Genomic DNA, 8,811 nt, shown 5'->3' with positions numbered 1-8,811 from the left:
CGCCAGGGGCCGGGCTGCGGGGTGGGGCCGCGGGCAGGGTGGGGGCGGGTGTTCTGCGGAGCTGCGTTTTCTCACGTTTGCAGCGGCGAAACTTCTCCGCGGGTTCTGGCGCTGGGGCCCCGGCTCGGCCACGACTGCCAGGGCAGCGGGTAGGGGAGACGAGCAGAGAACGTGCAGGCAAGTCCCCGGGGGCACGGATGGGGCCGTGGAGACTCATCTTTCTCTTCCCCTATTACCTTATTCCGTGGCAGGCCTAGAAGCCTCCCGAGGGAGATGCCTCCCTTCCCTCTGGGTCCAGCCCGGGCCCCTCGGGCTTCTGGAACTACGGACTCTGGGGTGACTTAAAGGAAACTGTCCTAAAATGCAGATTTGGTGTCAGGTCGGGAAAGCACTCGAGGGGAGCTGTCTGTCTGTCTGTCTCACGAACTTCTTCCTCACCTTACCCGCTTCCCTCTTCTGCTCCAGTTCTGAAGACTGCTATTTCATCGAATTAAAAAAAAAAAAAAAAAAAAGAGGAAAGGGAAAAGAGAGGCCTTGTAGGAACGAAAAGTGTGAGAGGAGGCGCGGCAGGGCCACCTCACTGGGGGCGGACCCATCTCCTCCCCAGGCCAGCCCTGAACCCCCAGCCTCTCGCTGTAAGGTTTCCTTGCTACTTGGTGAATCTTCCCCTTCTAACTCCTTCTCCCGCCACCCGCCCCGTCTTTCTTTAGGACTCCAGATGGGGATTTTCAGAGGAGAGTAACCCGCAGAGAAGGGGAGGGGACAGGCATTCTACCGGGACGCCAGCGGTGACACCCGCGAGGCATCTCGGTCCGCTGAGTGGTGGTTGCACTTGGGCTGAAGTTCCAAAATTGTACTTCTGTTTTCTTAATATATCTAAGTCAATCCCCTTTTTCCTCCTTTCTGGAGCTTCATCATTTTTCTTTGTTTGGTGGCAAAGCCTTCAGAAACAGTAAAGCCAAAGATCTTGAAGGAATCGAAGTGTTTGTTTTCTATTTCAGTTGCATTCAGCTGACATTTATAGGGTAATTAAGACAGGAAAGGCAGTGATGAACAAAATGTAGCCTCTGTCTTCAGGGAGCTTACCATCTGATGGAGGACACAGGCGGTACACCAGGGCCTAGGACACAATGCAGATTGCTAAAATAGAGATCCAGCATGCTTTGAGAAGCCAGAGGAAGCTTTAAAAGCCTTCTCCTCCTTTCATATATTAGCCTTCACCATCGTGTGCCACTTGAACGCAGGTGACTTTTGCCATAGCTTGCAGTCTAGACTTTGTGGCCAGCCTGGTGTGTGACATCTACTAGGTGCTAAGTAAACGTTTCTTGAATGAATGAGTGAGTGACTGCAAGGGCATGAATTGTTTGCCCCTATCCAAATGGAAGAGAAGAGAGCAATGTGGTGGTGACTCAAGCTCGTTTGAGCTGGTTCATGAGGGCTTCCCTTGGGTGTTGCCTTTGGACCTAAGTATCCTTCGCCCTCCTTGTAAGCCCCGGTTTTGACAAAGTGCCTATGGCACTCCTACTGATGGGAGCCTCGCTCACTTCACAGATGGGTAATCACCTAGGTATGGATTGGGGAACCACCTGCCCTTTGGTGGAGAGTTTGCAGTGCTTCTTTTTCCCTGTTGTTGGTGCTTGCTTCTCTCTTCTGTGTAAGGAAGTAGGGCCTGCAAATCCCGTCGTGTCATCGTAGTGAGCTGAACTGTAATTCAGCTCAGTGTTTTCCCCCGAGGTTAAAATAAATCCTGGAGACATGCAGATTTTGGTCGGTGCCTACTTATGGAGAGATTCTGCAAAAATGGGAAGGGAGAATCATCAGCCCCATCAGCCAGCCACGCCCCTCCGAGCAGCCCTCCTGCTGGCTTGCCTGGTATTTGCCGAAAGTGCCGGATCACTAGGGAGCCGGGAGCAGCAGGGCCTCGATCTCCGGATGTGCATCCAGCTGGCGCTTCATTGATCTCCGGTCTTCTTCATGGGGCAGGTGGGCAGGTGGGTGATGCCCCTGTTAAAAGGCTGGAACGCCTCAAATTAGATCTTGCTGTGGCCCCAGTGCAGTAAATATCTCTTCTGTTTCCCTGAAACTGTAGTAAGTAGTTATTTTGGCCGAGATGGTCGTGGAGCTTGGAAAAGATGATCTGGGTGCTGGGGCGTTGCACTGCTCGGCCTCTTCCCTCTTCCCACCGCTGCCTTACTTTCAGTTTTCCACGTGTCTTAGTGAGCTGGAGAGGACTCCAGCAATCCAATCTGTTAGGCTTTGGAAAGGAAGGAAGCAGAGCAAATATTATAGTGTGACAGTCTATGGCAAGAGCAAAATCCTAGCCCTGCCTGATATAAGCCCATCATTGAGCCAGGGAATTGGCCAGGGCAGGGAGATAGGGCAGCTGGGGGGTGGGAGGGATGGGGTCCCTTGCTTCCTGTTCTGCACAGGTCTGTGGTTGCTGTAGTGGGACAGTAATTGGAAGGCCCCGTTGACCTTTACTCCGAACCTTGGGCTGCCTTTCTGCCCGGCCAGCAGAGATAAAAAGGGAGGTTCCCTTCTCCCTGAGAAACACTGGGGTTAAAGTGCAAAGGCAAGGGCTCGCCCTCCCATCAGCTAGGACTCCCTTTTGGCCATCCATTTGCGGAGCGGATCTCTGCTGCTCTGATTCTCCCACGGGCCAAGCAGGAGGTGGCTCCAGAGACTCTTCCTTGGCGTCTGATCGCAGGCCTGGTTCTGTTAACTTTCAGGGTGGCCTGGCCGAGATGGAGTCGGTGGATCTCTTGGACTGTTTTTTTTTAACCTTTTGGAGAATTTTCGAGAAATATGATGGTTCTTGGAGTAGACGGAAGAGTAAGGGCAGCTTATGCCTTTCCTTGTGAGGGATCCCAGCGTCACTGCCTTCCCAGTGGGATTTACTTATTGATATTTGAGGGGTGGAGACGGCCTGGCAGCTGCCTGCCCTGTTTTACCTAGCGGTGGGGGTCATGTACTACTTGTTAGGCACTACACACGCACACATCTTCACAACAACAGTTACACAGTGCTTAGTCTTTGCCATGCCTCCTCTTAAGCACTTTTCACACATTATTTCATTTAATGCACACAGCAGCCTTTGAAGTAGGTACAGCGATTCTCTCCATTTTGCAAATGAGGAAATAGGCCCTGAAGAGTTTAGTAGAGTCTGTCTGACTCTAAAACCCATGCTCTTTCACTTCACTCCAGCACAGCGGTGGGTCACTGAAATCAGCTCGCCCTCTTCAGTGGTCACGTTCTTGCAAGAGTTTTGTCAGACGCTCTCAGACCCATCCTTGTCACCTGCACGTGCTCTGTGCCACACCTGGCCCCGCCTCCGTCCCTACATCCAGAGACGGGAGCACAGTGCCTTTAGACAGGCAGGCTTAGGCCCTTTAGACTTTCCCCCCAGCACTCTGCAAGAGGCTAGTGCGTAGGAGAAATAAGGATGCTTTCTTTTCCTTCTCCTACTGCCCAGGTTTTAGTGGGTGAGAAGGTCCAACTTTTAAAGGAAGATGAAGCTGCTGTGCTGTTACCAGTAAGAAGGCCTACGGTGAAACTGAATCGCAGAGCCTAGTAACTGGATTCTGAAAGTGGGAGATCTCAGTTTTTATAGGCTATTTATAACCCCTGGGGCTGGTCCCTGTGCTGGTGAACTCTCTGGGGGGAGGTGGTCTCAGGAGCCTTGAGTCAAGGGCAGGCCTTTGTTTCGTACCAGCTCTAACAACCACATTTTCTCTGAACATAGATGAGGCTGCTGTTCAGAGAGGTCAGGAGTGTTTAAAACATTTTGCTGTTTTTGGCATCTTTGTTGGAGTGGTATCAGTAGTCAGTCGTTCCTGCCGTTTCCCCAGTATTTTTTTCCCTTAAAAAAATTCCTCGAGTGTCTCTTGCCCGCCATTGAGAGTTCTTGGGTCCAGGGGACGTCGGGCACCTTCTCTTACCCTCCCCATTCCTGTGGATGTCTGCATTCCTCAGCCTGCTCTTCCGCTGGGAATGTGTTCTCAGTACATTCTCTTCTCTCTCACATTATTCTCCGGCCTCAGACTATTTGGAATGTGCTCTTATGACAGCTTCAGAATGCAATGATGTTATAATGGTAGGAAATAGATGTTCCCACATTTTGGAAGTTAGAGTCTTTGGCCCAGTCTCAGAGCTGTGTTCTGAAATAGCCACGCTTGTGTTTTGTTGTTGTCATTCTTGTGTTTTTACTGGGCCCTGGGCATTCGTGGGCCCTCCGCAGTGCACCCTTATGTAGGTGGGAGATGGAAACATAGGCGAACTCTCTGTTCGCATGGCCCATACGTTTTCTAACCTCCACACCCCAGTTCCTGTCTGCTTATTACGGTCCTCTCTGAGACCTCTGATGTCATTTCCCGATTAACTTTCTCCTGTAGAAATTTAGCAATTTCCCGTTGGTATCCCTCTCACTTACCACTGATGCTACTGTCCCCAGCTTCTACCCTCGAGGATGACAAGATAGCAGATGTTTTCACTGCATCCCTGCCCGCCCCCCTATGTTAAGAAACGCCTTCCTGACTTTTTTCTGGAGCAAAATCCCTGAAATTCCCTTTCCTACCAACGCCAAGTAACATGAAAGAAAAATAACCAAATTTAAAAATGGATTCATTTTTTTTTGAGTTGAACTACCGGAGATTATAGTGGATTATTTCATCCTGGGGCCAATACCATTTAAGGCTTTATCTCTGTTACCACTTTCTTTCGTTTGTATTTACCTCAGAAGTATCAGGACGATCAGGCAGATGAATCTCCCTTATTTCACTCTATTTTTTCCTGTATCTTCAAGCCACATTAGAGATCTTACACATAAGACGTCCAGTACAGTAAGCCAGAGCTTTCATGACTTAATAGCTCTTCAGCTTTTCTTTAAAAAAAAAAAAAAAACCTATTTATCCATCTTTTCATTCATCTATCTAGACATTTAACTTAAAGACATCAGCCCCATCTCCCAAGTTTCAAGAAGGAAAATTCCACTGGGGGGGTCTTTGTCGGAATCCGTGCTTCTGGGCGTGCTGTGCTCCAGGCTCTGTGACAGCAGAGGGAAAGAGGCACTGACTTGCGTGTGAATCTTCAGTTGACCCCCAGGACAGGGGCTCCTCTTATGAAGACCAGAGAGCAAGCAACCAAACCCACAGAGGAAAGAAAGAGCTTCTCTTAGGGGAGGCTGCAGTAGGAAGTAAGAAACCCAACTAGATTGGAGGGTGCCAAAGCCCTCTGGGTAGGTACCTATCTTTTGGGCAATTCTGATGGGTGGAACATGGCTTTATTAGAGCTAAGACTTTGAAACACTAAGAAGTCCCAAGAGCGCTATAATTTAGGCAAGGTTTTGCTTGTTTATGGACTCCTTGCACTATAATTTAGGCAAGGTTTTGCTTGTTTATGGACTCCGGAGAATTGAGAAATTTATTCTCAGCTTCAAAACTTGTACGCTGGGGATGGGGGTGTGTGTGGAGTTAAATAGCTTTCCCTCCTGCTAAATAAAGTAACATACATTTCCTGTAGAAAATTTGGAAAATATGGAAAAAAATATAGATGTAGATAAAATTCGCCTGTGACCCATAGATAATAACTGCTAATATTTTGGTGCCTGGATGTCAGTCTTTTTCTATCCAAATATAGAAATATAAAAATAACACTTAGAGGACTGGGATCATATTCTAAATCATATTGTATCTTTAAAAAACTTTGGGGGAGTTTTTCCCTAATTCATTTAAAAGTACTTGAAAACATAGCTATTTAAAGATTGTGCAACATTTCCTTATGTGAATGTCCTATCATTTATTTATTATTCCCTAATCATTTGGACATTCAGGGCGTTTCCAACTTTGTGTCATTATAAATTCTGTTGCAGTTGCCATCGTTTTATTTTAATCTGTATTTGCATCTTTGTTTATTTACTTGGATGGAATTCTAGAAGTAGAATTTCTGGGTCAAAGGATAGGAACATTTTTAGCTCTCTAGTTCCATACCGCCAAATTGCTTTCCGGAAAGCTTCATACTACTGTCCCGGGTGTGTAAGAACCCTAAGAAGTGTCTTCAGGAGACAGCCTTCTTACTTTTCTTCCCTGCTAATGCCTCAGTCTCCCATTGGGACATGTTTTATTTTCTTAGGGTCTTGGTCCCAAGTTGTCTCTTGTATATTAATGAGCCTGATAAAGATGTCAGTTGTCTCAATTCCTAGGGGAGAATTTTATTCTTGGCTTGAATCTCCTCCAATCATGGAGGCTAAGGCACTGGAATGGGCAGTAGAGGAGATATTTGGGACGGGGATGTTGCCCTGTGCCCTCATCTCATTCGATGGTGGGCAGCCATTGATTCTTTTCTCATGAGCTTCATCTCGTCAGCGGGCAAGTGGTGGCCAGGAATCTCGGGTTAGTTGACATTTAACCCATTTTCTGCTGCTGATCAATGGGTAACTCCATGCAAAGTCCCTTTCTTTCTAAAAGTTTCACTTTTGGGAATTCCCTGGGGGTCCTGTGGTTAGGACTCTGTGCTTCCACTGCAGGGGGCCTGGGTTTGATCCCTCCCTGGTGGTGGAGCTAAGATCCTGCAAGCCTTGTGGCCAAAAAAGAAAGTTTCACTTTTACTATCAATTAAATATTTAACATACTTTCATTTGCAGCACATACTTAGCAACTTATGTACTAAGGAAATCTAGATGGTGTAAAACTTGCCGCTTTTCTATTTTACTTTTCATTAAGGTACATTATTTACTTATTTGAATTATTGAGATTATGTTTTGGTTTTGTTTGGGGTGTGTGTGTGTGTGAGAGAGAGAGAGAGAGAGAGAGAGAGAGAGAAAAGGAGAGAGGGAGGGAGGGAGAGGGAGAGAGAGAGAGAGAGAGAGAGAAAAGGAGAGAGGGAGGGAGGGAGGGAGAGGGAGAGGGAGAGAGAAATGGATTGTGTGCACACATAATTTTTTTTTTTGGTGTACGCGGGCCTCTCATTGTTGTGGCCTCTCCCGTTGCGGAGCACAGGCTCCGGACGCGCAGGCTCAGCGGCCATGGCTCATGGGCCCAGCCGCTCCGCGGCATGTGGGGTCTTCCCGGACCGGGGCACGAACCCGCGTCCCCTGCATCGGCAGGCGGCCTCTCAACCACTGCGCCACCAGGGAAGCCCCACACATAATTTTGATTTGCATTTAACAAAGTCTAGGAAGGAATGTGAAGCAGGAAACAAACATGAAAAAATGTTCTGCCTCACTGGACGTCATTATATGTTTAAACTAGCCACAGTTTAAAATAATGAGAACATTCAATGTATGTAAGATTGTAGCAATGGTAACAATATATTGCTGGCTGCAGTGTAAACAGATGAAATACTTTTAGAAAGCAATTTTGTAATAAGTCTCAAGAGTTATAAAAGTTCATAACCTATGATCTAGTCTTATTACTACTTGGAATTTATGCTGTATCCATGTGTAAAAGAAGAAAAAAGTATAAAAAGATGAATTTTAGCATTAGAAAAATTGGATATCATCTAACTGTCTAATCATGGAGAAATGGTTTAAGTAAATTATAGTAAATCCAGTCCAGTGATGTTATGCAACCATTAAAAACACTGATTATAAAGACTGTGTAGCAACATGGAACATGTTTACGGTATAATTTAAAGTTTTAAGAAGGTTGATTATGTGGACAGAAGCATGAAAAAGCATGCAAAAGTGAAAACAGTTGGCTAGAGTGATTTTTTTTTTTTTTTTTTTAGTGGTACGCGGGCCTCTCACTGTTGTGGCCTCTCCCGTTGTGGAGCACAGGCTCCAGACGCGCAGGCTCAGCGGCCATGGCTCACGGGCCCAGCCGCTCCGCAGCATGTGGGATCTTCCCCGACCGGGGCACGAACCCGTGTCCCCTGCATCGGCAGGCAGACGCTCAACCACTGCGCCACCAGGGAAGCCCTAGAGTGTTTTTTTTTTTAATGCTAGCATTGTTATATTGTGAATTTTGCACTAGAAATGGAAAACACTGGGGAGATTGGCGTGCTTTGGAAAGACAGGGTGCTGAGTGCGGTGGGCCGAGGTCCCTTGCTGGGCACAGAGTCTGTGCTCTTTCCTGTCCGTGTGTTGTGATGGCCTAGGAGCTCCTCGCTGGGTGGTTTCGTTACGGAATTAGAGCGAAGGTGGAGGGGCTGGCCTGAGAGAGTACTGTCCGGTGCTCTGACACAGCCAGAACACTTTGCACGCTGCCCCAGGAGATGGGCCGAGAGTCATTGTCCAGTTGAGGGACCCAGGATACGGTGGGGGTGGGCATGGGGCAACTCCTGGGGCACATCACCCAGTGTCACCCTCCCCCCAGTATTTTTACACTGGGGAACTCGGTTAAAATGAAATTTAAGATAACAAGTGATTTTAAAGTTTAAAAGACAGGCTAGAACTGTATAACCGAGGAGTGTCATGCAAGTTGGAAGGGACATTTCGAAGAGGTGATAGACAGTATGTGTATGTGCATCAGGGTGTCCTCCCCCTTATGGATCGGTTGCTGGCACTTCCTTTTCTCCCCTCCCTGCCTGGTTTTCAGGGCTGGGGGGGTGGTGGCAGAGTTAATCCCATCCGAGGAGCCTCTCTGGGAAAAAGGGGAGGAGCCAGCGGAGACTTGGACGATGCTGGGGGGCAGGTTGAAGAAGCAGGGAGAGGGGATTGGGGGCCGGTGGCGGCTGGCTCTCTGTACCAGCAGCTGCTGGGACAAGGGACGCACCCACGGGATGAGGATGCACTGTCAGAGGACCGGGCTCGGGACCTCAGGTTTGTGTGTCTGCGCCATCTTCGGGTTTGTCGCTTCTGTGTGGGTGGGCTTGTTC

The 8,811-nt window shown here is 48.1% G+C and overlaps 1 protein-coding gene across 4 annotated transcripts in view; it reads left to right on the top strand.

The window, feature by feature from the left end:
- The first annotated feature begins 21 nt into the window (after nucleotides 1-21).
- PLEKHA2 (pleckstrin homology domain containing A2) overlaps nucleotides 22-8,811 on the top strand; it is a 57,376-nt gene continuing 48,586 nt past the window's right edge. For 2 of the 4 annotated variants that reach the window (XR_003005913.1, XM_024765056.1), the window contains exon 1: nucleotides 26-177. The gene's annotated coding sequence lies outside the window, so the exon portion shown is untranslated. Of the gene's footprint in view, nucleotides 1,992-8,811 lie in introns of all 4 variants that reach the window. The other 2 variants (XM_024765054.1, XM_024765053.1) reach the window with 2 other exon arrangements.

The sequence above is a fragment of the Neophocaena asiaeorientalis genome, unplaced genomic scaffold, assembly GCF_003031525.2.
Source record: "Neophocaena asiaeorientalis asiaeorientalis breed wild unplaced genomic scaffold, Neophocaena_asiaeorientalis_V1.1 scaffold14, whole genome shotgun sequence".
Classification (NCBI taxonomy): Eukaryota; Metazoa; Chordata; class Mammalia; order Artiodactyla; family Phocoenidae; genus Neophocaena; species Neophocaena asiaeorientalis.
This window is presented reverse-complemented; position numbering and strand designations above follow the sequence as displayed.